This window comes from Cherax quadricarinatus, chromosome 51, assembly GCF_038502225.1.
Source record: "Cherax quadricarinatus isolate ZL_2023a chromosome 51, ASM3850222v1, whole genome shotgun sequence".
In the NCBI taxonomy this organism is placed as follows: domain Eukaryota; kingdom Metazoa; phylum Arthropoda; class Malacostraca; order Decapoda; family Parastacidae; genus Cherax; species Cherax quadricarinatus.
The window spans coordinates 24,677,223-24,703,157 of NC_091342.1; the positions used below are offsets into that span (position 1 = coordinate 24,677,223).

At 41.1% G+C, this 25,935-nt stretch overlaps 1 protein-coding gene across 3 annotated transcripts in view; it reads right to left on the reverse strand.

Moving 5' to 3' along the window:
• LOC128694595 (uncharacterized) overlaps window positions 1-17,423 on the reverse strand; it is a 693,925-nt gene extending 676,502 nt beyond the window's left edge. For all 3 annotated transcript variants that reach the window (XR_011393423.1, XM_070095968.1, XM_070095971.1), the window contains exon 1: window positions 16,838-17,423. The gene's annotated coding sequence lies outside the window, so the exon portion shown is untranslated. The remainder of the gene's footprint in view (window positions 1-16,837) is intronic.
• Between the last annotated feature and the right edge of the window lie 8,512 nt (window positions 17,424-25,935).

Consider the following 25,935-nt stretch of genomic DNA (forward strand, 5'->3'; position numbering starts at 1 on the left):
ACACCACACATTGTTCTCAGACATGACATCTCCACTGCCTCCAGCCTTCTCCTCGCTGCAACATTCATCACCCATGCTTCACACCCATATAAGAGCGTTGGTAAAATTATACTCTCATACATTCCCCTCTTTGCCTCCAAGGACAAAGTTCTTTGTCTCCACAGACTCCTAAGTGCACCACTCACCCTTTTCCCCTCATCAATTCTATGATTCACCTCATCTTTCATAGACCCATCCGCTGACACGTCCACTCCCAAATATCTGAATACATTCACCTCCTCCATACTCTCTCCTTCCAATCTGATATCCAATCTTTCATCACCTAATCTTTTTGTTATCCTCATAACCTTACTCTTTCCTGTATTCACTTTCAATTTTCTTCTTTTGCACACCCTACCAAATTCATCCACCAATCTCTGCAACTTCTCTTCATTATCTCCCAAGAGCACAGTGTCATCAGCAAAGAGCAACTGTGACAACTCCCACTTTATGTGTGATTCTTTATCTTTTAACTCCACGCCTCTTGCCAAGACCCTCGCATTTACTTCTCTTACAACCCCATCTATAAATATATTAAACAACCACGGTGACATCACACATCTATATATATATCGTGCCGAACAGGTAAAGATTTTGGCTTAAATAGCAACGCTGTTTTTGCCGAATAAGGCAAGCGAAAATTTGTGTATGCAGTAATTTCGCAAAATTCATTCCGAACCTAACTAAAAAAATATATTTCATTGTGTTTGTTTGGTACTAAATTATTGTAACCTTATCTATAATATATTTAGCTGGATTAGGTTAAATTAAATTGCGCTTGTTATAATAAGGTTAGGCAAGCTTTCTAAGGTGCTTCTGGTACAAAATTATTAATTTTTACATTAACATAAATGCAAAAAATATATCTTTATACGTAGGGGAAAAAAATTGAGAAAAAAATTAATTTAAACGAGTTCTTGCTAACTGGCCAGTTTTACCTATTCGGCACGACATATATATTCATGACCAAACCTCTGGGTAGATCAAGGTCTGATCAATCAGGCTGTCATTGCCTGCTGGCCACACACAGTAAAGAGTACGAACCACAGCCCGGCTGGTCAGTAATCGAATTTAGGGACCTATTCAGCTCTCTCTTGAAGATACCCAGGGATCAACTGTTATTCTTCCTTATTTATGATGCGGAACTGTTGGATAGACTTGGGCCCCTGATACCTATTGTGTTCTCTTAGTGTACTCATGGCAACCCTGATTTCGTTGGAAAAATAGTGAATCATCTACCAAGTCTTTTGCTTTTGTAGCGAGTGATTTTTGCATGTAGATTTAGAACCAGTCCCTCTAGGATTTTCCAGATGTAAATTATGATGCATTTTTCTCGGCCGCCTTCAAATGAGAACAGGTAAAGGAACTTCGAACTCTCCCAATAATTAAGGCGTTTGACAGAATTTGTACGTAATGAAAGTTCTCTGCATATTCTCTACATCAGCAGTTTTGCCTGCTTTTAAAGGGACTGTTAGTGTGTAGAAATATTTCAGCTTACAGAAGACAAGTTACTTAAAGAGGATCATCAATGGCTTGGCATCACTTGGTGAGATCATTTGACATTATTACTCCTATGACCTTCACGTTAGTTTTTTGCTCTGTTGTGTAACTAGAATGCGTTTTATTCTTCGCTGTAGCTTGTATTTCCTTACGTTTTCCATAACGGAGTAACTCATAGAACATCATACTGTTTTCTGGAGCCCGCTGAAAGACTTGATTTATATTTGCTTAAAGATTTAGTGTCCTCTTTGGATGATACTCAAGCAAATTCTAGTGTCGTCTGCAAATGATGATACGGTGCTTTGAATTATGTCTCTGTCTATGTCAGATATGAGGATAAAGAAAAAGATGAGGGCGAGTAATGTGCTTCGGAAAACTGAGCGTCTGACTGTGCAGCCTCTGACTCAACTCTGTTTACCATTACTCTTTGCGTTCTAGTGTTTAGAAAGCTAAGAATCCATCTGCCCACTTTTCCAGTTATTTCCTTTGCACACAGTTTGTGCACTAATACACCATGATCATACTTACTGAAGGCAATATCTGTGAATACTGCATCTTCATTCTCTGTCTTCCAGTGCATCCACGACCTTATCATAATAGTCTAGTAGTTGCGAGAGGCAGGAGCGACCTTCTCTACACCCATGCTACCCTGGGTTGTGCAGCTGTTGGGAATACAAGTTGTTGGCGATCATGCGTCTTAGAACCCTTTCCAACTCCATCTAAAACCGAGTTAAACAACAATGCTGACATCACGCAATCCTGTCTACTCCTTCCTCTTACTGGAAAATATTTCCCTCTCTTTCCTACATAACCTAACTCGCGCCTTATTATCCACATAAAACCTCTTTACTGCTTTTACTAACCTACTACCTATTCCACATAATAGCAACATCCGTCACATTGCTCTCATATCCATTCTATCAAATACCATTTCTAAATCCATAAATGCAGGAATAAGTTCCCTTACTTATATTTAAGTACTATTTACTTATATATTTTAATAAACATTTGGTCTACACCTCCCTAGTCTTTCTAAATCCTCCTTGTTCCGCTTCCATCCTAATTTAATGTGCAACCCTACTTAATTCTTTCAATAATCATTTTAATAACCTTAAAGGGTTATTCTCCTTTTATCTCTTGTCCCCTGTTATCCTTTCATCTCTCTCTTAGTTATAGGTAATACATATTTTAAGAAAAGAGGATAAATAAGTATTGGTAGACAAAAGACTGCTGAGTAGACTTCAGGATGTAGATGTTTACAGAGGGGCCACATATATATCAGATCACTTTTTAGTGAGAGTAAAAGGTAGATGGGATACAAGAAAAATAGAAGCATCAAGTAAGAGAGAGGTGAAGGGTTATAAACTAAAAGAGGAGACAGTTAGGGCAAGATGTGAACAACTACTGGAGGATAGATGGGCTAGTGAGAGTATAGGCAATGGGGTCGAATATGTATCAGGTAGGTTTAAAAATGTAGTGCTAGAGTGTTCAGCAGAAGTTTGTGGTTACAGGAAATTGGGTGCAGGAGGGAAGAAGAGCGATTGGTGGAATGATGATGTAAAGAGAGTAGTAAGGGAGAAAAAGTTAGCATATGAGAGGTTTTTACAAAATAGAAGTGATGCAAGGAGGGAAGAGTATATGGAGAGAAAAAGAGAGATTAAGAGCAAATGAGAGAGTGGGTGAGACGTTATCAACAAATTTTGTTGAAAATAAGGAAAAGTTTTGGAGTGAGATTAACAAGTTAAGGAAGCCTAGAGAACAAATGAATTTGTCAGTTAAAAATAGGAGAGGAGAGTTATTAAATGGAGAGTTAAAGGTATTGGGAAGATGGAGGAAATATTCTGAAGAATTGTTAAATATTGATGAAGATAGGGAAGCTGTGATTTCGTGTATAGGTCAAGGAGGAATAACATCTTGTAGGAGGAAGAGCCAGTTGTGAGTGTGGGGGAAGTTCGTGAGGCAGTAGGTAGAATGAAAGGAGGTAAGGCAGCCGAGATAGATGGGATAAAGAAATGTTAAAAGCAGGTGTGGTTATAGTTTTGGAGTGGTTGGTGCTATTATTTAATAAATGTATGGAAGAGGGTAAGGTACCTAGGGATTGGCAGAGAGCATGCATAGTTCCTTTGTATAAAGGCAAAGGGGACAAAAGAAAATGCAAAAATTATAGGGGAATAAGTCTGTTGAGTATACCTGGTAAAGTGTATGGTAGAGTTATTATTGAAAGAATTAAGAGTAAGAAGGAGAGTAAGATAGCAGATGAACAAGGAGGCTTTAGGAAAGTTGAGGGGTCTGTAGACTAAGCGTTTACAGTGAAACATATAGGTAACAGTATTTAGATAAGGCTAAAGAGGTTTTCGTGGTATTTATGGATTTGGAAAAGGCATATGACAGGGTGGATAGTGGGGCAATGTGGCAGATGTTGCAGGTGTATGGTATAGGAGGTATGTTACTGAAAGCAGTGAAGAGTTTTTACGAGGATAGTGAGGCGCAAGTTAGAGTATGTAGGAAAGAGGGAGATTATTTTCCAGTTAAAGTAGACCTTAGCCAAGGATGTGATGTCACATTGGTTGTTCAATATATTTATAAATGAGGTTGTAAGAGAAGTGAATGCGAGTGTCTTGGCAAGAAGTGTGGAGTTAAAAGATAAAGAATCAAACACAAAGTGGGAGATGTCACAGTTGCTCTTTGCTGATGACACTGTGCTCTTGGGAGATTCTGAAGAGAAGCTGCAGAGGTTGGTGGATGAATTTGGTAGGGTATGTAAAAGAAGAAAATTAAAAGTGAATATAGGAAAGAGCAAGGTTATGAGGATAACAAAAAGATAAGGTGACGAAAGATTGGATATCAGATTGGAGGGAGAGAGTATGGAGGAGGTGAATGTATTCAGATATTTGGGAGTGGATGTGTCAGCAGATGGGTCTAAGAAAGATGAGGTGAATCATAGAATTGATGAGGGGAGAAGGGTGAGTTGTGCACTTAGGAGTCTGTGGAGACAAAGAACCTTGTCCTTGGAAGCAAAGAGGGGAATGTATGAGAGTATAGTTTTACCAATGCTCTTATATGGGTGTGAAGCGTGGGTGATGAATGTTGCAGCGAGGAGAAGGCTGGAGGCAGTGGAGATGTCACGTTGTCTGAGGGCAATGTGTGGTGTGAATATAATGCAGAGAATTCGTAGTTTGGAAGTTAGGAGGAGGGCTGAGGATGGGTTTTTGAGTTGGTTCGGACATGTAGAGAGAATGCATCTAAACAGAATGACTTCGGGAGTGTGTAACTCTGTAGCGGAGGAAAGGCGGGGTAGGGGTTGGAGGGAGGGGGTAAAGGAGGTTTTGTGTGCGAGGGGCTTGGACTTCCAGCAAGAATACATGAGCATATTTGATATGATTGAATGGAGACAAATGGTTTTTAATACTTGATGTGCTGTTGGAGTGTGAGCAAAGTAACATCTATGAAAGGATTCAGGGCCACCCTGCCTTAGTGGGAATCGGCCGATGTGTTAATATATATATATATATATATATATCGTGTCGGATAGGTAAAACTGGTCACTTAGCAAGAACTCGTTTAAAATTAAGTACTTTCTAAAATTTTCTCTTATACGTTTAAAAATATATTTTTTTTCATTTATGTTAATTTAAAAACTATTAATTTTGTTCCAAAAGAACCTCTTAAAAAACTTACCTAACCTTATTATAGCAAGCGCAATTTAATTTAGCGTAATCCAGTTATATATATTTTAGATAAGTTTTCAATAATTTAATAATAAACACAATGAAATATATTTTTTTTCGTTAGGTTCATGACGATTTTTGCGAAATTATTGCATACACGAATTTAAGCCAAAATTGCAAGTTTTATCTATTCGGCACGACATATATATATATATATATATATATATATATATATATATATATATATATATATATATATATATATACAAAAATACAAACCCACATAACTGCATGCTTATATACCAAGCATATACACACATCTATACATATTTACACAAATATACAGAGGTTTACATATGAACATACATATACATAATACATGGTTACACATACATATGCTCATGCATACGTAAGTATATGGACATGTACAAGCTCACATGCATATATGGACACGTACAAGCTCACATGCATATATGGACACGTACAAGCTCACATGCATATATGGACACGTACAAGCTCACATGCATATATGGACACGTACAAGCTCACATGCATATATGGACACGTACAAGCTCACATGCATATATGGACACGTACAAGCTCACATGCATATATGGACACGTACAAGCTCACATGCATATATGGACACGTACAAGCTCACATGCATATATGGACACGTACAAGCTCACATGCATATATGGACACGTACAAGCTCACATGCATATATGGACACGTACAAGCTCACATGCATATATGGACACGTACAAGCTCACATGCATATATGGACACGTACAAGCTCACATGCATATATGGACACGTACAAGCTCACATGCATATATGGACACGTACAAGCTCACATGCATATATTTCCATAAAAAATGAACGTACGTGCATGCACGTACACACCTTACATATTTTAATATTTTTCTTCAATAAAATTCTATGACCGTCCTGTACTATTTTTTTTTTTTTGGCGCATGAAGGTAGAAGGGGCTGGGCTTATGAGATAAGGAGACATGTTATACTGATCATGCCGTGACTGATACACAGTTATAGGCTGGTTTCCTAGTTTCCTCGGCCTTATTACTTGATCCTTAGCTGATACTGCCCTTCAGATAAGCCTATGGAATATCTTTTAAATAGATTTTTTTATTTTTTTGTTTGTGAAAATGCTTTCTTGAATTCTTTTGGATTTAATGAGGACTGTATTGCAGAAGTTAAATGTTTTCCTTTGTTTTCCAATTCCTACTTTCCTGTCCATAGCCAAGAACATTAACATCAAAAATAAGAAAGTGACCAGCTTAGATATCACGTCTTCATCTACCAAAGTTCGTACTGACCAACTCAACGATCTGTTATATAAAAAAAAACACGAGATGACATGAACCTTCCCTTACAATTATTGCACTTTTGACAATACCTGCTGCAAACAAAAGTTTGGCGTGCCTAGTAGTTTACCAAACCACGGTACTGGTGTGGATATATCTCGCTGCAAGTGAGTCTCGAGTTCAATCCCTACTCGTGCCGTGGTTTGTTTGCAATCGTGTCATTACGATTTCACGAGTCATTAGCTTACCCAGAGTCCTGGCAAACCTTGACATGTAATCGATGGAAGAAGAACTGTTCAAGAATACCAACAGATACAGATGACACCCGAATCTGCATGACAGTGTCTTCCATTGCAGACACTGCAAGGCTCCAGGCGGACATCAACCAAATCTTTCAGTGGGCTGCAGAAAACAATATGAAGTTTAACGATGAGAAATTTCAATTACTCAGATATGGCAAACACGAGGAAATTAAATCGTCATAAGAGTACAGAACAAATTCTGGCCACAAAATAGAGCGAAACACCAACGTCAAAGACCTGGGAGTGATCATGTCGGAGGATCTCACCTTCAAGGACCATAACATTGTATCAATCGCATCTGCTAGAAAAATGACAGGATGGATAATGAGAACCTTCAAAACTAGGGATGCCAAGCCCATGATGACACTCTTCAGGTCACTTGTTCTATCTAGGCTGGAATATTGCTGCACACTAACAGCACCTTTCAAGGCAGGTGAAATTGCTGACCTAGAAATTGTACAGAGAATCTTCACGGCGCGCATAACGGAGATAAAACACCTCAATTACTGGGAGCGCTTGAGGTTCCTGAACCTGTATTCCCTGGAACGCAGGCGGGAGAGATACATGATAATCTACACCTGGAAAATCCTAGAGGGACTAGTACCGAACTTGCACACGAAAATCACTCACTACGAAAGCAAAAGACTTGGCAGACGATGCAACATCCCCCCAATGAAAAGCAGGGGTGTCACTAGCACGTTAAGAGACCATTCAATAAGTGTCAGGTGCCCGAGACTGCTCAACTGCCTCCCAGCATACATAAGGGGGATTACCAACAGACCCCTGGCAGTCTTCAAGCTGGCACTGGACAAGCACCTAAAGTCGGTTCCTGACCAGCCGGGCTGTGGCTCGTACGTTGGTTTGCGTGCAGCCAACAGTAACAGCCTGGTTGATCAGGCTCTGATCCACCAGGAGGCCTGGTCACAGACCGGGCCGCGGGGGCGTTGACCTCCGGAACTCTCTCCAGGCAAACTCCAGGTAATATGCTGCATATAGGGTCGTGAATGGCTCCATGTTGAGGTTCCTGAAAGCTATCCTTAAATTTACCAGTCTAACGCTTACTGCAGCAGTTATTCGGTTGATGTGTGCCTCAGGTGAAATGCTGGGAGCTATGCTCACCCGGAGGTTCTTCTCTTCCACGGAAGTTAGCAGCCTGTTTCCCGAGCCTGTACACTGTTTCCATACATTTGATTTTCATAAGACTGCATTCAGTGAGGTTAAAGCCTAACAGAAATTTGTCAGACCAATCATGCAGCTTGTTCAGACTCGTGTGCAGCCGTTCCTAGTTTACTTCTGTAGGTATTCACATCAGTTTCACATCTGCGACCAGCGACACCACTGATTCAACTACCTCTGGCATGTCGTTTACAAATACACAAGAAACCGTATTGGTATAAATACAGACCCTTGTGGAACCCCACTAGTCACTATCGCCCATTCCAAGCCTTCCTCCCTAACAGTAATTCATTGCTTTCTTTATTCACTGTAGTGCTTTCCCTGTAGTTCCTGCCTGCTCCTCCAGTTTTTGTGTCAGTCTCTTGCGGGTTACTGTATCGAACACTTTCTTACAATCCAAAAATATACAGTCCACTTATCCCTATCCCTATCCCTTTCTCTCTCTCTCTCTCTCTCTCTCTCTCTCTCTCTCTCTCTCTCTCTCTCTCTCTCTCTCTCTCTCCCTCTCCCTCCCTCCCTCATGCCTAACTTCGCTACCTCGTCATACAACTTAGCAGATTTGTGAAACAGGATTTACCATCAATAAAAACGTGCTGGTTACTTCTTATGAATCCACTCCTTTCCAGGTATTCCACTACTCTTCTGATAATCTTCTCGATAACCTTACTTACTATGCATGTTTGCGAGACTGTCCCGTAGTTCAATGTCACCTGTCTGTCTTATTTTTAATGCTGGGACTAAATTCGCTGTTTTCTAGGCCTCTGTTACCTGCCCTGCCTCAGCCCACTTGTTGATGATCACTGCTAGTACTTCCCCTCGCAGAACCCATAGAAAGATGGTGTACTCGGCTATTTGTAGTTACAGGGGTCGATTCACAGCTACTGGCCCCGCCTCTTCGCTGATCGCTACTAGGTCCACTCTTTGTCGTATTTCTTAAAATTATGTATAGATCCAGCCTCCACTACATCACTCTCCAGATTATTTCACTTCATGACAACTCTGTGTCTGAGGAAATACTTCCTAATATCCCTGTGACTCATCTGAGTTTTCACCTTCCAGTTGTGTCCCCTTGTTGCTGTATTCTATCTCTGAAACATCCCTATGCTCTCCATGCTATTAATTTCTCTCAGTATTTTACATGACGTATTGTGTGTACTCTATCCCTCCTGTCCTCCAGTGTCGTCAGGTTGATTTTCCTTAACCTCTCGTCGTTGGACATGCCCCTTAGCTCCGGGACTGGTCTTGTTGAAAATCACTGCACTCTAATTTTTTGACCAGGTGTAGGTTCCATCTTGATGCGGCATACTCCATTATGGGCCTGACATACACGGTGTAGAGTTTTGAAATTCGACTCCTTACTCAGGTGTCGAAACTCTATTTTTAGATTTGTCAGGTGCCCATATGCTGCAGCATTTATGTGGTTTGTGCGCGCCTCGGGAGATGTGCTCAGTGTTATTTTCACCCCAAGATGCTTTTCCTTGAGTGAGGTTTGCAGTCTTTGGCCCCCTAGCCTGTACTGCGTCTGCCGTTTTCTTTCACCTTTTCCAATTTTCATGACTTTACATTTGGTGGGGTAAAACTCCATGAGCCAATTGTTGGACCAGTCTTGCAGCTTGTCCAGATCTCTTTGTAGTCCCATCTAATCCTCATCCGCTTGAATTCTTCTCATTAGTTTCACATCGTCTGCAAACAGGAACACCTCTGAATATATTCCTTCCGTCATTTCATTCACATATACCGGAAACAGCACCGGCCCTAGGACTGACCCTTGTGGAACTCTGCTTGTCACAGGCGCCCACTCTCACACCTCGTCACGTACCATCACTCGCTGTTTCCTTCCTGTCAGGTATTCTTTCATCCATTGCAATGCCTTTCCTGTTATTCCTGCCTGCTCTTCTAGCTTTTGCACTAATCTCTTGTGTAGAACTGTGTCGAAGGCTTTCTTGCGATCTAAGAAAACGCCGTCTACCCACATCTCATCTCATATCTCTCTCTTGTCTTCCTTCTGTCACCTTGTCATAAAACTCACGAATGTTTGTGACACAGGATTTCCCTTCCCTGAAGCCGTGCTGGTTACCGTTTATGAGCTCATGCATTATCAGGTGATGATTCCATGCTGCTGCTGCATTACTCAAAGATGGACCTGACAGTTTATGTAAAGTAGTAATGAGTAGCTCTTTGCTGTGATTCCCAAATGCTATTCTTATATTTGTAAACAAGCACTTGCTGTAAAATATCATTCAGCTGATGTGTTCTTCTGGTGATATGCTAGTCGCTATATTTTCTCTTATGCAAAACCCAGAGCAAAAACCTCATCCAATATAATTAAAATGAAGCGCGAAATCGACCAGGGTTGCAGGGTAGGAATTGATGCAGGATTTAAGGATAACTAAGGGTGGTGATGACTCGTCCAATACGGTGCCTTTGCTTAAAGGAGATGAAACAGACAGTAATGTCAAGAAGTAAATGATTGAACATTAAAATGGTATAAAATACCGACAGGTTGTTAGGCAAGACACATATGCAACAGTTAGGTATCTTTATTTTGAAACGTTTCGCCTACACCTCCCAAAGTGACCTACGTCTCACCTCCTGGCGCTATATAAGGCTCCATCCTGTCCTTTCAACTTCATATTGTTTCAGACTTCGGAACAATGCTCTTCTCCAGACTGAGGGACTGACCACCTCAAAACTTTAAGGGTGATGGACTGATTACATCGTCTTCAAGTCTCTTCTGCTTCTATCAACTTTTCTGTACTCGACTGAAGAAGCCTATTGTGTAGGCGAAACGTTTCAAAATAAAGATACCTAACTGTTGCATATGTGTCTTACCTAACAAGTAAATGATTGAAATACTGAAATCACAATAAGACTCTGAGTTCAATGAACCGCTCAACGAGTTCTTTTTTATTAATTAATGAAACTCGAACCACCGACGACATCTCCACATTTTCTGATGTAACACTGTCTTAGATTGACTTTCGAAGAGTCATCGACACCATGCCCATGGTGACCAGACTTGTGAAACTCCATAATCATTAAAAATTACAAAATCACTATTTCGGGCCTTCGGTATTTTTCGGAGGAGTCTGGACATAAATGTCATCCTGCAGTCATTCAAAGCCAATGATATTACCCAACTTCACAAAGGTGAACATCAAAATGGTATACAATACCGACAGGTTGTTAGGTAAGACACATATGCAACAGTTAGACAACTTTATTCCGAAACGTTTCGCCTACACAGTAGGCTTCTTCAGTCGAATACAGAAAGTAGGCAGGAACAGTAGAGATGTGAAGATGTGGCAGAAGAGCAATCACGAAGGACTACAGAACAATTTCGCAAGCTTCACACAATCAAAAATCTTTGAATGGGTGCTAAGAAGCAAGACAGCCAGTAACATGGAATCGCAACAATTCCTCAATCTGGGGCAACATCGCAGGTTAGATTAGGCTATGGTTTTGTATACACTGGAAGACATGCTAAATGCTGACGTACTGTACACTAGTTTTTGAAAAGCTTTCGACATGTGCGACATTGTGCACAAAATGCGTACAAAAAGAATAATAGAACTAAGAAAGTAGTAGTAGTAGTAGTAGTGGTAGTAGTAGTAGTATTAGTAGTAGTAGTAGTAGTAAACAGTGGAACCGGAGGGAGCCAAAGTGAAAAGCGCTATTCCTCAAGGTACAGCACTATTCTCACCTTTGTTTCTTATTCGTATATCCGATATACACAAACACACAAATCATAGCGCCCTAACATCCTTTGATAATGACACCAGAATCTCTATGAAAGTGGCCTTTGCCGAAGATACAGCAAATTTCCAGGTGGATATGAAGTCTTACAGTGGGCTTCAGACAATATGACATCAAAGAGGACTAATTTCAGTTGTTCTACTCTGGAAGAATGCAGGAATTAGAGACTGAAACCGAGTACAGGATAAACAAACCCTTCAATAGATAGAAACTTCCATGAGCGAGACTTTGAAGTGATGTCAGAATATCTGACATTCAAGGGTCACAACAATGTATTTTTACTGAAAGGAGATTAATAAGCAGGGTTACTAGAACTTTCAAGACAAGAGACGCTGAGCCAGTTATATTCAAATCACGTTTTCTCTCTAGGCATGAATATTGTTGCATACTAATAGCACCCTACAAGGCTAAGTTGGAAAACAGAACTTTTAATGTCCGTATACATTCAATCAGCCATGTTTTCAACTGTTTTCCCTGGAACGTAGGCGAGAAGGGTACATCATAATCTTTACCAGGAAACTCCTCGAGGGAACTGTCTCAAAACTGCAAACCGAAATCATTTCGTCTAAAAGCAAAACACCAAACAATGTAGAGAACTTTCAATAAAAAAGTCGGGACGAGAACACTAAGAAGGAACTCAGTAAGCGCCCTCCTTTCGCACATAAGGGGAATCACCAATAAACGTCTGGTCGTTTTCAAGAGGGACCTTGACAAGTTCTTCAAATCAGTTCTTGACCAGATGGAGGTATAGTTCATATGCTGGACTACGTGAGGCCAGTAGTAACAGCCTGGTTCATCAGGTCTTGATCCATGGACAGGCTTGGTCTGGGACCGAGGTATGGGGGGGCGTTGACTCCCGGAAGCATCCTTCAAATATCCTTCAGGTAGGACCTTCCCCATGATCGTGGTTTGCAGCCTCTGTCTTCCAAGAATATGCTCAGTTTGTGGTCTTCTAACCCATTCCCCAATTTTCTCATAACCTTGCAGTGAATTCCAGTAGTGATTTGTCTTACCACTCCTTCAGTTTTTCCATTTGTATTCGTTGTCTTTCATCGTCCTACTGAGGTTTTATTCTTCTAAAAAGTTTAAACCACCTACAAACAGAGATACATGATTGCCTGCTCTCGTATGGCGTGTTTATATGCCAGAAATAATGCCAGTCTTAATACCGAACCTTATGAGCTTTTGCTAGATTAATGAAGGGGGAGGGGAAGACCTAAACCCGTAGGGCTCATACAGTGCCTGAGAGAATAAGAGGTAATCTTCGATCCAAGGAAAGGAAGATCATTTCAATTCCGTGGATCATATGTCCCTCAAAAGCATTAAGTTATTCATACAGTTCTGCTACCCAGTCACGCAGAATCCATGGTGACACTTGTCGGGTACTGGGTATAGGGGTGCGTGTGTGTGTGTGTGTGTACTCACCTATTTGTACTCACCTATTTGTGGTTGCAGGGGTCGAGTCTTAGCTCCTGGCCCCGCCTCTTCACCGGTTGCTACTGGGCCCTCTCTCTCCCCGCTCCATGAGCTTTATCAAACCTCGTCTTAAAACTGTGTATGGTTCCTGCCTCCACTACGTCATTTTCTAGGCTATTCCACTGCCTTACAACTCTATGACTGAAGAAATACTTCCTACTATCTCTCTGACTCATTTGTGTCTTCAACTTCCAATTGTGGCCTCTTGTTTCTGTGTCCCCTCCCTGGAACATCCTGTCTTTGTCCACCTTGTCTATTCCACGCAGTATTTTATATGTCGTTATCATGTCTCCCCTGACCCTCCTGTCCTCCAGTGTCGTCAGGCCGATTTCCCTTAATCTTTCTTCATAGGACATTCCCCTTAGCTCTGGAACTAACCTTGTCGCAAACCTTTGTACTTTTTCTAGTTTCTTGACGTGCTTTATCAAGTGCGGGTTCCAAACAGGTGCTGCATACTCCAGTATGGGCCTGACATACACGGTGTACAGTGTCTTGAATGATTCCTTACTAAGGTATCGGAATGCTGTTCTCAGGTTTGCCAGGCGCCCATATGCTGCAGCAGTTATCTGATTGATGTGTGCTTCCGGAGACATGCTCGGTGTTATACTCACCCCAAGATCTTTCTCCTTGAGTGAGGTTTGCAGTCTTTGGCCACCTAGCCTATACTCTGTCTGTGGTCTTCTGTGCCCTTCCCCTATCTTCATGACTTTGTATTTGGCAGGATTAAATTCGAGAAGCCATTTGCTGGACCAGGTGTCCAGTCTGTCCAGGTCTCTTTGAAGTCCTGCCTGGTCCTCATCAGATTTAATTCTCCTCATTAACTTCACATCATCTGCAAACAGGGACACTTCTGAGTCTAACCCTTCCATCATGTCGTTCACATATACCAAAAATAGCACTGGTCCTAGGACCGACCCCTGTGGGACCCCGCTCGTCACAGGTGCCCACTGTGATACATCATTACGTACCATGACTCGTTGTTGCCTCCCTGTCAGGTATTCTCTGATCCATTGCAGTGCCCTTCCTGTTATATGCGCCTGATGCTCTAGCTTCTGCACTAATCTCTTGTGAGGAACTGTGTCAAAGGCCTTCTTGCAGTCCAAGAAGATGCAATCAACCCACCCCTCTCTCTCGTGTCTTACTTCTGTTATTTTATCATAAAACTCCAGAGGGTTTGTGACACAGGATTTGCCTTCCGTGAATCCGTGCTGGCTGGCATTTATACTCTTGTTCCGTTCCAGGTGCTCCACCACTCTCCTCCTGATAATCTTCTCCATAATTTTGCATACTATACACGTCAATGACACAGGTCTATAGTTTAGTGCCTCTTTTCTGTCTCCTTTTTTAAAAATGGGAACTACATTTGCCGTCTTCCATACCTCAGGTAGTTGCCCATTTCCAGGGACGTGTTGAAGATTGTGGTAAGTGGCACGCACAACATATCTGCTCCCTCTCTAAGGACCCACGGGGAGATGTCCGGTCCCATTGCCTTTGAGGTATCGATGTCCCTTAGCAGTTTCTTCACCTCCTCCTCATCTGTATGTATGTCGTCCAACACTTGTTGGTGTATTCCTTGCTGGTGTCCCCATCTGGTCTGTCCCCCCAGAGTCCTTCCTGTCTCTACTGTAAATACTTCCTTAAATCTCGTGTTGAGCTCCTCACATACCTCTTGATCGTTTCTTGTGAGTTCTCCACCTTGTTTCCTCAGCCTTATCACCTGGTCCTTGACTGTTGTCTTCCTCCTAATGTGGCTATACAGCAGTTTCGGGTCAGATTTGACTTTCGATGCTATGTCGTTTTCATACTGTCGCTGGGCCTCCCTCCTTATCTGTGCATACTCGTTTCTGGCTCTTCTACTAATCTCCTTGTTTTCCTGGGTCCTATGCCTCCTGTACCTTTTCCATTCTCTGTTGCACTTAGTTTTTGCCTCCCTACACCTTCGGGTAAACCAAGGACTCGTTTTGGTCTTCCTATTATTTCTGTTTCCCTTGGGAACAAAACTTTCCTCTGCCTCCTTGCACTTTGTTGCCACATATTCCATCATCTCGTTTACTGATTTTCCTACCATTTCTCTGTCCCACTGAACCTCCTGCAGGAAGTTTCTCATACCTGTGTAGTCCCCCCTTTTATAGTTTGGCCTGTCCCCTTCAGTTCCTGTTACCTTCTCCACTTGTAACTCTATATAGTCAAAACTCAGAACCACGTGATCGCTAGCTCCAAGGGGCCTCTCTCTCTCTCTCTCTGTGTGTGTGTGTGTGTGTGTGTGTGTGTGTGTGTGTGTGTGTGTGTGTGTGTGTGTGTGTGTGTGTGTGTGTGTGTGTGTGTGTGTGTGTGTGTGTACGTACTCACATGTGGTTGCAGGAATCTAGTCTATGCTCCTGGCTTCGTCCTCCAACTTGCCGCTTACTAGATTGGCTCCACTTCCCGACCACTCTGAGTTTGACGCAATATTTCCTAACATCCCTGTGGTTCATCCGTATTTTTTAATATGCAGTTGTATCTCCGATACAACTGCGTATGTTATATTCCTCCCTGGTTCTTCTTTCCATCAATGATTTTAGATTCAGTTCTTATAGCTCCTCATAGCTCATACCACCTATTTCTTTAACAAGCCTCGTTGCATACTTCTGAACTTCCTCCTGTTTCCTAATTTGCGTTTTGAGGTGTGGATTTGATAACTGTCCTGCCTGTTGCCTGACATGTGTTATACAATTGGCCTTGAATGATCGTTAAGATTGCTGAATTTCCTAGAGTTGACTCTAAGCAACCACTTATTTGAGGACTCTTTGAAGTTTGTCTAGATCTATTTGAAGCTTTTTCCCTGTTCTCCTATGTTGTTATTCTCATTAGTTTTACATCATCTGCAAATACCGATACATTTGATTCTATCTGGAATTTTATTCACATAATCCAGAAACGGTGCCGGTCTTAGTAATGATCCCTGCGGAACCAGGGTAGCACACTTCCTATTTTGATAACTTTACCCAGAATAACACTGTTTTCTTCCCCTGAGGTACTCTTTGATCCACCGGAGTACGTTCCCTGTCATACTTGCCTTTTCCTCCTGGGGGGTACAGTAACAAATACCTTCTTAGTCTACGAAAATGCAAGACACCCATTTCTCTCTCTCTCTCTCTCTCTTTCTCACATTAGTCACTTTGTCGTACAACTGCAACAGGTTGGTGAGACAAGAACTGCCATTACTGACCCAATGCTTGTTTTATTTATGAAGCAACTCCTTTCTACTTATGATAACCTTTTCCATTACCTTGTATGGTATGGAGTCAGTAAAATTGGCTGTCTTCCAGATCTCTGACAACTGTCCCATATCCTTTCACTTCCTGTAGATATTAACTAGTGATTAATACAGTGCTTCTGTTCCCTCTCACAGAATCCATTATGATACCTTGTCAGGCGACCCCTTCCCCATACACACAAACACACACCTGTCAGGTGTGAGGGAGTTAGCACTCACAAAGTAAAAATTTGCATTTCATTTTAAAACCTCCCACACACGCAAACAAGAGTGAGGTTCTAAAGCTGAATGAGTAAAAAGCGTAGCTGTATCTAGACTTGATCATGGATGTCTTACCTGTCTTGAATGAGGCAGACGGTAGAGGAGACTTAGCAGGTCATTTTACGTGATGAAGGAAGACAGCAGCAACAAGCAGGGCTTGCGGTGGCAACCTCTGTGCTATGCCACACATTGTGTCATCTTCCCTGGCTTGTTTAAAGCCCAAACTGAGCTTACACGATCCTCGGGAATGAAATATATCTATACAGAAATGTTTATGAACCAAGTCTCACACCTACGAGTAACACTGGGAAGAGGGTTGGGAATTATATAAATAAATTGCCGATCCCTTTGTTCAACAACGCTGTAAGAGAGAAATTCGCTAACGGAGGTTGATTACACACCAAAACACTGCCAGATAACACACGATATATGGCACCTGACTGTTCCTTGCTGACACAAGGGCCGCTCTTTCAGTTTAGACGAAATGTGGTCCCCCCTCATACACAACCATAACTTTAGATCACTAAGTTGGGAGCTAGACACTGGGCTACTAGGTGCCTTGCCTACCCTTCTTGGGGCCACAGGAGGGAGGAGTGAGACGAGAGTAAGGGAGGTGTAGTGGAACAGGAGCTTAGCAAGGGAATGTACGTCCTCTCCCGCCGACAGCTCGAAGCACACTGTTGCTCCCGGCATGTGTTGGTTTCCACCTTCCCTCCCCCCCCCCATCGTTACCACAGCCGCCGCCCCTGCCATCATGACGCCGCCATCCCTGCCATCATGACGCCGCCATCCCTGCCATCAAGATGTCGCCGCCCCTGCAATCATGATTCCGCCAGCCCTACCATCATAACCCTGCCATCCCCGCTCTCATGACGCCGCCAACCCTGCCATCATTACGCCGCCATCCCTGCAATCATGACGCCGCCATCCCTTCCATCATGACGCCGCCATCCCTTCCATCACGACGCTGCTATCCCTGCCATCATGACGCTGCCATTCCTGCCATTATGATGTCGCCATACCTGGAATCATTATGCCCCCACCCCTGCCATCATGACGCTGCCATTCCTGCCATCAAGAAGTCGCCGCCCCTGCCATCTTGACGCCGCCATCCCTGCTACTATGACGCCATCACCTCTGCTATTATGACCCTACCATCCTTGCCATTATGACTCCCCTACCCCTGCCATCATGGCGCCACCATCCCTGCCATCATGAAACAAAGGTACACACAGAGGTGTACTGTGTTGTGTTGGTGGACACACAGGTGTACTGTGTTGTTGCTGGACACACAGGTGTACTGTGTTGTATGGTTAGACACACAGGTGTACTGTGTTGTATGGTTAGACACACAGGTGTACTGTGTTGTGTTGGACACACAGGTGTACTGTGTTGTGTTGGACACACAGGTGTACTGTGTTGTGTTGGACACACAGGTGTACTGTGTTGTGTTGGACACACAGGTGTACTGTGTTGTGTTGCTGGACACACAGGTGTACTGTGTTGTTGCTGGACACACAGGTGTACTGTGTTGTATGGTTAGACACACAGGTGTACTGTGTTGTGTTGGACACACAGGTGTACTGTGTTGTGTTGGACACACAGGTGTACTGTGTTGTGTTGGACACACAGGTGTACTGTGTTCTGTTGCTGGACACACAGGTGTACTGTGTTGTGTTGGACACACAGGTGTACTGTGTTGTGTTGGACACACAGGTGTACTGTGTTGTGTTGCTGGACACACAGGTGTACTGTGTTGTGTTGGACACACAGGTGTACTGTGTTGTGTTGGACACACAGGTGCACTGTGTTGTGTTGTTGGACACACAGGTGTACTGTGTTGTGTTGTTGGACACACAGGTGTACTGTGTTGTGTTGTTGGACACACAGGTGTACTGTGTTGTGTTGTTGGACACACAGGTGTACTGTGTTGTGTTGTTGAACACACAGGTGTACTGTGTTGTGTTGTTGGACACACAGGTGTACTGTGTTGTGTTGTTGGACACACAGGTGTACTGTGTTGTGTTGCTGGACACAGGTGTACTGTGTTGTGTTGTTGGACACACAGGTGTACTGTGTTGTGTTGTTGGACACACAGGTGTACTGTGTTATGTTGTTGAACACACAGGCGTACTGTGTTGTGTTGTTGGACACACAGGTGTACTGTGTTGTGTTGTTGGACACACAGGTGTACTGTGTTGTGTTGTTGGACACACAGGTGTACTGTGTTGTGTTGTTGGACACACAGGTGTACTGTGTTGTGTTGTTGGACACACAGGTGTACTGTGTTGTGTTGTTGGACACTCAGTCTTGGAGCTGGTGAAGATCTCCGTAGTCTTGAAGAATCTGAAGCACAAGCAGATAGAGTGGTGTTTATATACTGGCATCAGATGATGGAGGTGCCTGTACAATGCCTGCACCTGTACAAGCATTGTACAGGTCTGCACGCATTGTACTTCCCATCTCCAGGACTCAAATACGGCTAACCGGTTTCCCTGAATTCCTTCACTAAATATTACCCTGCTCACACTCCAACAGCTTGTCAGGTCCCAAAAACCTTTCGTCTCCATTCACTCCTATCCAACACGCTCAAGCACGCTTGCTGGATGTACAAACCCCTCGCCCACAAAACCTTCTTCATCCCCTCTCTCCACCCTTTCCTAGGACGACTCATACCCCGCCTTCCTTCCACTACAGATTTATATGCTATCCAAGTCATTCTACTTTGTTCCATCCTCTCTAAATAACCAAAACATTTCAACCCCTCATCATCCCCTTGACTTAATACTTTTAGCAACTCCACACCTTCTCCTAATTTGCACACTACGAATTTTCTGCATAATATTTACACCACACATTACCTTAGACACGACATCTCCACTGCCTCCAGCCGCCTCCTCGCTGCAGCATTTACAACCCAAGCTTCACACCCATATAAGAGTATTGGTACCACTGTACTCTCGCACATTCCTTCCCTTACATCCAAGGATAACGTTTTTTGTCTCCAGATACCTCAAAGCACCACTCACTTTTACTTTCATCAATTCTATGGTTAACCTCATCCTTCATAAACCCATCTGCTGACAAGTCAACTCCAAAATATCTGCAAACATTCACTTCTTCCATACTCCCTCCCTCCAATGTGATATCCAATTTTTCTTTATCTAAATCGTTTGATACCCTCATCACCTTACTCTTGTCTATGTTCACTTTCAACTTTCTACCTTTACACACACTCCCAAACTCGTCCACTAACCTTTACAACTTCTCTTTAGTCTCTTCCAAAAGCACAGTATCATCAGCAAAAAGTAACTATGTCAACTCCCATTTTGTATTTAATTCCCCATAATTTAATCCCCCTCCTTCTACCCAGCACCCTAGCATTTACTTTTTTTACAACCCCATCTATAAATATGTTAAACAACTATGGTGACATTCCACATCCCTGTTTAAGACCTACTTTTACTGGGAGGTAATCTCCCATATATATAAATATGGAGGAAGTAACAGTAAACGCGTGATTGCAAATATATATATATATATATATATATATATATATATATATATATATATATATATATATATATATATATATATATATATATGTCGTGCCGTTTAGGCAGAATTTGCTATCTTGGCTTAAATAGCAACGCTCATCTTGCCATATATGACAAGTGAAAATTTGTGTAAGCAATAATTTCGCCAAAATCATTCTGAACCTAACGAAAAAAATAAATTTCAATGTGTTTGTTTAGTATTAAATTACTGTAAACAAATCTAAAATATATTTAGTTGGGTTAGGCTAAAATAAATTGTTCTTGTTATAATAAGGTTAGGTAAGTTTTCTATGATTCTTTTGGTGCAAAATTAAAAATTTTTACATTAACATTAATGAAAAAAATATATCTTTAAACGTATAAGAGAAAAATTTAGAAAGGACTTAATTTTATATGAGTTCTTGCTAATTGACCAGTTTTACATATTCGGCACGACATACGTATATATATATATATATATATATATATATATATATATATATATATATATATATATATATATATATGTATGTATGTTGTGCCGAATAGGCAGAACTTGCGATCTTGGCTTAAATAGCAACGCTCATCTTGCCATATAGGACAAGTGAAAATTTGTGTATGCAATAATTTCGCCAAAATCATTCTGAACCTAACGAAAAAAATATATTTGATTGTGTTAGTTTAGTACTAAATTATTGTAAACGTATTTAAAATATATTTAGTTGGGTTAGGCTAAAATAAATTGCTCTTGTTATAATAAGGTTAGGTAAGTTTTCTAAGATTCTTTTGGTGTAAAATTAAATTTTTTTACGTTAACATTAATGAAAAAAATATATCTTTAATCATTTAAGAGAAAATTTAAGAAAGGACTTAATTTTATATGAGTTCTTGCTAATTGACCAGTTTTACATATTCGGCACGACATAATATATATATATATATATATATATATATATATATATATATATATATATATATATATATATATATACCAGAGTGAAAATAAGAAAAACAACTGAGCGCTTTGGAAGGAGAGAGAGAGAGAGAGAGAGAGAGAGAGAGAGAGAGAGAGAGAGAGATAGAGAGAGAGAGAGAGAGACTTAAATATAATAATGATGGAAGAAAACGGAAGATTATTGGTGGATAATAGCAGAATGGAACTTTCATCTAGTGTGGATACTATTATTATTATTATTATAATCAAGGGGGAAGCGCTAAACCCGGAGGATTATACAGCGCCTTGGGGGGGATGTGGAAGGCATTCAGGCTTAATTCGGGGAACTGGAGCACAGATCCAATTCCCTAAATCAAGAGCCCCTCGCCAACATCAAGGAACCTTCCTTGAGGGGAGTGTGGATACTAGTTACACTGCTGAGCGCAATGAGAGACGAGAGACGAGAGAGAAAGAGAGAGAGAGAGAGAGAGAGAGAGAGAGAGAGAGAGAGAGAGAGAGAGAGAGAGAGAAAGAGAGAAAGAGAGAACTGAAGAGAAAGCTTCCCTTGTGGAAAAGTTTCTCTCTGTGTAAAGCTTTGTCAAGTTAATGATGAACCTCCATACAAAGCGACACGTCCCATTATTAAACTCTGCTTCGCCCTAGTGTTTCTTCCTTTTAAATGCGTCATGCGCAAAATTTATCATCAGACGTAAGAATAAGTTTATTGTCAGGTAAGTTCAGAGTCAGTTGTAAAAGTTCAGTCAGGTGTAAAAGTTCAGTCAGGTGTAAAAGTTCAGTCAGGTGTAAAAGTTCAGTCAGGTGTAAAAGTTCAGTCAGGTGTAAAAGTTCAGAGTCAGTTGTAAAAGTTCAGTCAGGTGTAAAAGTTCAGAGTCAGTTGTAAAAGTTCAGTCAGGTGTAAAAGTTCAGAGTCAGTTGTAAAAGTTCAGAGTCAGGTGTAAAAGTTCAGAGTCAGTTGTAAAAGTTCAGAGTCAGTTGTAAAAGTTCAGAGTCAGGTGTAAAAGTTCAGAGTCAGTTGTAAAAGTTCAGAGTCAGTTGTAAAAGTTCAAAGTCAGTTGTAAAAGTTCAGAGTCAGTTTTAACAGTAAGTTTAACCTCACCCGTAACAGCACAATTGGCATCAGACATAAAAATAAATTTAGCGTCGCATAAAAGAATTAATCTAACCATCACATAGAAAAAACTAAAGTCGACAGAATTCTTAATATATCAGAGAAAGATCACAAAAACTGAATATGAAATTCCTAGTTATTTACAGAAGTGATTTTACTGCCTTGAAGCAGATCACGTGGATCTTCTTTGGTCGAGATGAAGGCAAGAAATTATTTATGGATGTTGATAAATGTGTAGTAGTAGGAACGCAAGACATATCAACTTTGGTTGTAAAAAAAGATGGATGTGGAAGGTAGTAATCTGTGGAAGTAACTTATACTCGACAGCACAAACTTTGAATCGTATAAGCAGGGACTATCCTACAAGCAAGAATTTGGTAACCTACAGATACATAGTAACATGCTGGCAGGAACTTAGTAAACTGGAGTGTATTTTCCTCGTTGCACGATCCAAGAAAGGTATCCCTGTATTGCGTAACCCCAGCCCCCTGTACCTCAATGCATGCGTCAGGAATGATGCAGTGTGTGAAGATTTGAAGAGATTCAGAAGAGTCATTCACAGGTTATTACAAGGAAACTGATCTCCCAGTTACTTGTATCAAAACCAGAGATTATGACATGGACAGCCCCAAACTAATTGAAACCCTTCAGTAAGAAACAACAACTTTGTAGCCAACATGAAGACACATTTCCTTGTTATCTCAGGAGGACCAATGTCTTCAAGTCACCAACACGTTAAGTTTGAAGCCGTTCACAAGTTGTATTATCAAATTTTCAGCGTTGAAACACTGAAAATTTATCGCATGAAAATTAGTATTATTCCCAATTTCTTTCATAAAAAGGCATCATTAACGAATAATTAAGTAAACAAACAAGCAGTTGCTAATTAGGCTTTAGGCACATATCCCAGTTTTTACAATAGTCTTGAGGGCAAAAAAAATTCATTAAGTAGATTTATCCTGGGGTAACCCAGTCAAGTCACACTGTCAATTATTACTGATTAGGAGAGACACTGCACGAATAACCCACACACAGGAGACTGAAACGTATGACGACGTTTCAGTCCGATTTCCACATATTCCAATTATTTCAAAGACACCAATATGATTAATAAAACTTGTATTTTTAAACTTGCACAACTTATAATCAATGAGAAGCATCATTGTAGAACAACACATCAGCGCTTAAAGTTTGAACGCGATCAGATGATGCATTCTACAGTACAATTAATATTTCCTCCATTTCCAAAGAAGAATCAGTCAGAAATGTTTTATGTTAATTGAGGGAAGGCCTAAACCCGTACAGGTGCTGTAGCAGCTGAGGAATGAGAGACAGAATCAGTCCAACTAGAGGAAGACACTAACAATATTCCAGTAATAAATTTTTATAGTGGGCTAGAAGAAGATAAATTATGTAACATCACAGTCACTAGTGAAATGGTTGTGAAGCAGATAGACAGACTGAAGCAAAATAAGTCGCCGGGTCCTGATGAGGTTTTTTCAAGGGTTCTTAAGGAATGCAAAATGGAACTCTGTGAACCATTAACTAATATTTTTAATTTATCTATTCAAACAGGTGTAGTGTCTGATATGTGGAAGATGGCTAATGTAATTATTATTTTTAAAACAGGGGACAAGTCGTTACCGTCAAATTACCGCCCAATAAGCCTGACCTCAATTGTAGGCAAATTACTAGAGTCAATTATAGCTGAGATTATAAGAAGCCATCTCGATAAGCATAGCTTGATTAATGATACTCAGCATGGATTCACAAGAGGCCGGTCTTGTCTAACTAATTTATTAACTTTCTTCAGTAAAGCTTTTGAGGCTGTTGACCACGATAAAGAATTTGATGTTATTTACTTAGATTTTAGTAAGGCTTTTGATAGAATTCCGCACCATAGACTGTTAAAGAAAGTGGCAGCTCATGGCATTGGGGGAAAAGTGCTCTCGTGGATCGAGTCATGGCTCACTGACAGGAAGCAGAGAGTGTCCATAAATGGGGTTAAATCCGAGTGGGGATCTGTAACAAGTGGCGTTCCACAGGGATCAGTCTTGGGCCCGTTGTTGTTTATAATATATATCAATGATCTTGATGAGGGAATTACTAGTGATATGAGCAAATTCGCCGATGACACAAAGATAGGTAGGATAATTGATTCAAACGTAGATGTTATGGAACTTCAGGAGGATTTAAACAAACTCTATTCTCGGTCAGAAAAGTGGCAGATGCAGTTCAATGTAGATAAATGCAAGGTTCTGAAGCTTGGGAGTGCCCATAACCCTAGTACTTATAAGTTAAATGATGTAGAACTTAGCCATACAGATTGCGAAAAGGACTTGGGGGTTATGGTGAGCAGCAACCTTAAACCAAGACAGCAATGCCTAAGCGTACGTAATAAGGCAAATAGATTACTGGGATTTATTTCAAGAAGTGTAAGCAACAGAAGTCCAGAGGTCATACTGCAGCTTTATACATCATTAGTAAGGCCTCACCTAGATTATGCAGCTCAGTTCTGGTCTCCATATTACAGAATGGACATAAATTCGTTAGAAAACATTCAGCGTAGGATGACTAAATTAATACATAGCATTAGAAATCTTCCTTATGAAGAAAGATTGAAGACTCTTAAGTTACATTCACTTGTTAGACGAAGAATGAGGGGAGACCTGATCGAAGTGTATAAGTGGAAGATAGGTATTAATAAAGGGGATATTAATAAGGGCTTGAGGATGTCTCTCCAAGAGAGAACCCGCAGTAATGGATTTAAATTAGATAAGTTTAGATTTAGAAAGGACATAGGAAAGTATTGGTTTGGAAATAGGGTAGTTGATGAGTGGAACAGTCTACCTAGTTGGGTTATTGAGGCTGGGACTTTGGGTAGTTTCAAATTTAGGTTGGATATGTACATGAGTGGGAGGGGTTGGATTTGAGTGGGACTTTCACATCAGAGCTTATTTCTTGGGTGGCATTGAAAATTGGGTTGGGCAAATGTTTTGTTAGTGGAATGAATTGTATAGGACCTGCCTAGTATGGGCCAACAGGCCTCCTGCAGTGTTCCTCCTTTATGTTCTTATGTTCTTATAAACCCAATTCCTCGGATCAAGAGCCCTTGACCAGCATCAAGACGCCATCATTGAAGAGTCATACTTCAAATAATTAATGAGAAATATTAATCAGGAATGATCAACATAAAATTGAGCAGAAGGGACCTACACTCGCCGATTACTCCTTGACACATCACCTAGCAATAGTTCACCAGATTATTACTATTATAATCAAGGAGGAAGGGCTAAACCTGTAAGATTATACAGCGCCTGGGGGGGGGATGTGGAAGGCATTCAGGCTTAATTCAGGGAACTGGAGCACAGATCCAATTCCCTAGATCAAGAGCCCCTCAACAGCATCAAGTAACCTTCCTTGAGCGGAATAGTTCACCTTAGATGAAAATTTGAAGTCTGTCGGATAAGCAGTTCCACTAACCTTGATGGAGGTTAGTGGAAGAGAATACTGTCGTTTGTTTCTTTTTTAGCATCTCTCTTCTGCTTAAAATTCTCTTCAATCTTATAAAGAA